Source organism: Triturus cristatus, chromosome 7, assembly GCF_964204655.1.
Source record: "Triturus cristatus chromosome 7, aTriCri1.1, whole genome shotgun sequence".
NCBI classification, from domain to species: domain Eukaryota; kingdom Metazoa; phylum Chordata; class Amphibia; order Caudata; family Salamandridae; genus Triturus; species Triturus cristatus.
The window spans coordinates 8866644-8872643 of NC_140590.1; positions in this window are offsets into that span (position 1 = coordinate 8866644).

The window sequence follows — 6000 nt, forward strand, 5'->3', positions numbered from 1 at the left end:
GCATGAATGAGGGTTCCGTGCTGAATGTGGGCACCATGGGAGGTTAAATAACCTCTCTCTCGCCACAGCACGCCGAAGTCGTGTACAACTCCGAATGCATAACGTGAGTCAGTGTATACATTAACTTTCTTATTTGTGGCTTGAATACAGGCTTGTGTTAGAGCAATAAGTTCTGCTGCTTGGGCTGACAAAGTATCTATACAATTTGTCTCAATAACTTCAGTGTCTGTTGTGACTGCATACGCGGCCACTAAGTCTCCTGTACTTGCTCTCATGCACGATCCGTCTACATACAACGTCAGGTCTGGATCTAACAATGGAACGTCTGTCAAGTCTTGTCTAGGTTTCGTCTTTATTTCAATAATTTCAACACAATCATGAGCTAGTGGGTCTGTTCCAATTACAGGTAATAGTGTAGCAGGATTCAATGTATTACACCGTCGGATCTCTATGTGTGGCTGAAACAATGTCAGTTCATAACCGGTAAGTCTTGCTATGGTCAAGTGTTGTGTTTGTGTTCGGTTCACAAGAACTTCTACTGCATGTGGTACTTGTACTGTCAATGGATGTCCTAACACTATGGCATCGCTTTGTCTGATTGCTAAAGCTGTTGCTGCCACTGATTTCAGGCACGCGGGCAAAGCCTGAGCTACGGGATCTAATGTACTGGAAAAATAAGCACATGGCTTGCGTGATCCTGCTTGATCCTGAGTGAGTACTGACAAAGCAGTACCTTCGCGTTCTGTAACAAAGAGTGTAAAATGTTTGCTATAACATGGTGTTGCTAAAACAGGTGCTTGGCATAAAGCTTCCTTTAGGCTTTCAAAAGCTTGTGTATGTTCCTGAGTCCAAGGGAGAACAGTCGATGTGGCTGCCTCCTGTGTGGTTAACTGAATGAGTGGTTTTGCTAGAAATGCGTACTGAGGGATCCACTGCCTACAATATGAAGTGAGGCCTATGAAAGCCCGCACCTCCTTTTGTGTCTGGGGTATTGACATGTTAGCAATTAACTGGATGCGATCTGGTGTAAGCTGCCTTCCCTCCTTGGACAGCGAGTGACCAAGATAAATAACTCGCTGGACACAGAATTGCAGCTTAGAAGGAGACACCTTGTGCCCCTTGTCGGCTAGAAAATGTAAAACTGTCAGAGAAGCCTTTTCACATTCAGGTTCGCTTCTCGCGGTGATCAGCAGATCATCGACATATTGAAGCAGTGCAGTGTTGACTGGCATGTGGATACTGTCAAGTTCTCGTTTCAGTGCTTGGCTGTAGATGCTGGGGCTTTCTGTGAATCCTTGGGGAGCGCGTGAGAATTTAAAGCTGCGCCCATTTAAACTGAATCCGAACAAATATTGGCTTTCCGGATCTATTGGGACGCTGAAAAAGGCATTCTTGAGATCAATTACAGTAAAGAATGTTGCTTCGGAATCAATTGCTGTCAATAATGATGATATATCGGGGACCACAGGAAATTGTGGCACAATGCACTTGTTTAGTTCACGCAAATCAATAACCAATCGGTATACTGGCGGAGCAGTAGGGTCAGTTCGTTTAAGAATCGGAATTATCGGCGAATTACATACATTGGAGTCTGTTTCTACAACTACTCCTTGGGCAATTAACTCATCAATGATTTTCAGCAAAGCCACTACAGCATCTTGCGGTAACTTGTATTGTCGCAATCGTGGTAATACCACTCCTGCCTTGAGTGTAACTCGGTATGGTGTAATGTTCATGCAACCAACATCAGTAGGGCCTTGTGCCCATAGATGTGCTGGTAAAGTCTGTAGTCGGGGATCCATGTCTCTAGACACATAGTGACCTTTAAAATCACGTAAAAACAACCTTATTCCTCCCGGAGAACAACATATTATGGCTCCTAGGGCTTTCAGAGTTTTAATTCCTAACAGATTTTCTGGGCATGATTTAGTAAGCAATAAATCTGTAGTTCGTGTCAAAGGTCCTATCGTAAGTGGAAGAGGCTGTGATACTTCATTAACAATAGGTTTTCCTGAAAAACCAAGGGAAACATTTTGAGAGCCTGAGAGGGGTGCCCCTGGAACTTCACTACGTTTTATAGTTGTTCGACTTGCCCCTGTATCGAGTAAGAATTTTCTATCTTGACCTAATAATTCACTATGTACATAAGGTCCTTCTTGATCTACAGGAATCTCGATAAGCGGTAAGTCAACTTCCCTCTCTAGGCTGGTTCATGCGTAACGCTGATACTCAGGATATTCATACTGTGCAGTCTGATACATTTGTCGTGTTGTGGTTTGTGTGGCAGTAACAGGCAACGGTGGTGCAGCTGGCACAAACTGTAGTGGCTGTTGTGCGGCTGGCATGGCCTGGGAATGCGGCATAGCTCCTTGTTCATTCTGATCTTGTCTGAGTGGCCGTGATCTTTCTTGTGTTTTACCTATGGCGATATTATGTTTTAAAACTGGACAATCGTGTACGTAATGACCTGGCTTTTTGCAATAATTGCATGTCCCTTTTACCGGTCCTGCTGAATCGGACTGTGTCATACCCTTTTTATGTCCTTCAGCCGGTACTGTCTGAGACACTAGCATTTTCATTTTTGTATCTTTCATACGTCTTTGTTCGTGTTCTTGTTCATCTCTAATTCTATTGTGATGATACTGTAACATTTGTAGCATTTGTGACGGAGTGTTACTTTGCCAGGTACTCTCGAATTTCAATATTCTATTCTTTACTGGAGGTAAAGCATTTTCTACTAATTTTGTCACAAATAAATGTGGATACGATTCACTACTTGTTTTTATACCACTATTTATTCCAAAACATTTTTCAAATCGGGCATAATAGTCACTTGTGTCTTCATCATGCTTTTGTTTACAGGCCGTGATTGCACCCCAATCTTCCTTTTTCGTAGTTAATAAACGTGGCAGTACTTGTACTAGTAAACCTGGTAATGCTTTGACTTTATCCCCGAGCCCTGAACCTGCAGCTCGGGCCTTTTCTTCCGTTTCTAATGCTGTCCAATCTATCTTTTGGTCTCCCACTTCCCACTCTTTTTCTTTCAGTTTTTCATAAATGCCAGCAGGTAAGAGCACCTTTAATATCGTCATAATATCAGGATAGGTATACTCTCCCATCAGCAACATGTCCTTAATTTCTCGGTGGAAACCCGCTGGGTCTTTGTCATGACTTGGTACTACTTTCTTCATTTCTAACAATTCAATTTTTGATATGGGTGTGTATACAAATACACGGTGAAACTCATTGTCTTCGCCTTTTATTGGGTGCACTTCTCGTAAGGGATTTTGTCTATCCATATAATACGGCGTTCTTTCTCTGCGGGGCAGCGAGAAAGAATCCGGACTTACAAAAAGGACATACTGTTTACGTGACACTAATATTTCTTTAATTAACTTGTTACTAGAACCTCTCCATCTGTTCGTGAGTAGTTCCGTTAATATATCAGGTAAAGGACCAGGGTCAGCATGTTGGCTCTTATATAGTATAAGGAGTTGCTGAATCATATAGATTCCAGCTAAACGTTGTTCATCTGCACTAAGGTTAAAAAACGTGTGTGCTACGGTCTCATCACCGTATTTTTCAGGACTGTCAATTCAGTGAACGGCTGATCTGGCCAATTCTTGCTCATCCATGGAATCGAGGAGGTGGTAACCCCTTCGTTCTCGTAGTAGTTTATCTGCGGCTTGGAACAAATGTTCAGGAGACTTTAAATTTATTACAGGCGTCGGATACGTTCTGCTATTATTTGGACATTCTGAGTGTATGGGATCAGAAAAGCATCTAGTATTATCACAGGATCTTCCTCTGCCTACGTATGCTATGGTTTCTGACTGTCTTGCGGAATTCCCTGATTCGGATACTTCATCTTGCTCGAACTCGTCTGTTTCCAATCTTTCTTCGTGAATACGTTCTATTTCTCTACGGATTTTTCGGCACATGGCTATTATACAGTTTTTCTTATCGTGTCTCCCTTCTGATATATTCTGGCTCCATCTTGTAAGAATAAGCATTGTATTCGGGTCTACCCCCGGACGGTCTTGATTTCTGATCACGCAGTTTATGAGGAAACGTAACAGTTCCCCCTGTATCTCTACTTTCTGGAATTCCATAGCTCTGTTAATACATTCTGGGTCTCGCCCTGTTTGGACAAAATGATATATGTTATCTAGATGCGTAGTCATTCCTGGTAACCTCGCTAAATACTCTGCGGCTCGTCTGATACGTAATGATGCCAGGACCATTTCGTCCTCTTTACCGACCACCGGGTCATATCTACAATCTATAAGGAGTTCCTTAAGCGTACGTTCACTTACGAATTTGGGTGTACGTGAATGCGCTGATTCTTGAAAAACAAGTTTATTTATTCTAGGTGGCGTAAAAGTATTGCTTGCACCTCCCGTGGCCCCTTCAGGGGCGTCGGGTGTGAATGGATTCGTCGAACGTGATACAGCAACTATAGGTGTCGATACCACTGTAGAATCGATTGCGGGGACAGATGCGGAAACAGATGTGCTTGCCGGAGCTCGTGTCGGGACTTGCTGTTGCACGGGGACAGATACCTGATCCTGACGTTGAACCCCTCCGCCAGACGGTCTATGTGGTGTGGGGTTAGCATACTCGGGAGCTGCGTCATCTAGATATGAGGAAAGAAAAACATCTTCTGCGGTTCTGGGATGCCCTTTTGGATGTACCTTAATTGGAAATAATGGGGGTGGCAAGTCTTTTGGCATCTCTGGAACAGCCTTAGGTAGTCCTTCGGCTAGGAGGGGATACATACCACTCATAAGAGCGTTTCTTTGTCTATCTACTTGTTCTGATTTCACTCGGATACCTTCCTCAATTAATATATTTTCTTGAACTTCCTTTGAACTCTCTTTACTCCTCTCTTCTTGTCTACGTGCTTTTTCTGTACGTCTATGAGATTCTTTACGCCATAACTCAACAGCGTCTTTCTGTGACTGTCTGACTTTTCTTTTCCATAACTCTTCCTCCACTTTCATGATGCACTCTGCATCCCAGGTTCCCGCTGCGGGCCACCTTTGACTTTCCGGCAATCCCTTGGTATAATCTACCCATAGATCAAGAAACAATATGGCATCTAAGCCATGCTTGTGATACATAAAATGCCCTGGAGTGTCCCTAGGAGGAATAGGAACTGCTTCTTCAAGCACCCCTTTTCTGGTAGTAATCTGTCTTAACTTCGAGAAGAGCGGCATCTTGACAACTGATCTGATACTTACTCTTGAATTTACTTAATACGAAAAACACAATAATGAACGGTGAACAATGAACAATCATTCATACCACAATATGCAAGACATTTGAACACTTTAAACATTAAACATTAAACATTTTTTTTTTTTTTTTTTTTTAAAATGACCGACAATGATGACAGTCTGCATAACTAATCACCAAGCTGAATTCTTGACAATAACTGAATACTTCGGAATACTTGATATACTGCTAAACAGTACATATACACTGCTAAACAGTGCAGACCGGATTTGTGTACCCAAATCCGTCTTGACCGGCACAACCTATGTGCGCGTCAACACGCCTCCCCGGCGATGGTACTCACCGAGTAGCTCCTTGAAACGGAAGGCCTCAGAGAATGGACGGGACTCGATGACTGCGGATAGCGGACCCTCTGGACATCGGGATTTCGAAAACCTGGTGGGCCTCTGTATACCTCGGATCTTGCTCTCTCAGCTAGGCTCTGGTCGGGATACTTCGCACTTCTCACCGCCTCGTCTGGGTTGATCGCAGCCTCAGTCGCCCCCGCTTGACCGGAGGGAGCTTACAGGAAATCCTGCTGGTACGCGTTTATGGTCCGTCCAGCTGTGGCAGGAGACCGGGCCTGCAACGCACCGCCGGCGCGTGAGATGAGAAAGTGTCCCTATTCGGGCGCCATTATGTGGTAAATATTCTTTTTACCTTGACTGAATTTCATACGGAATCTAAAATAAAGTAGAATAGCTCAGAATAACAAGAGGCAGA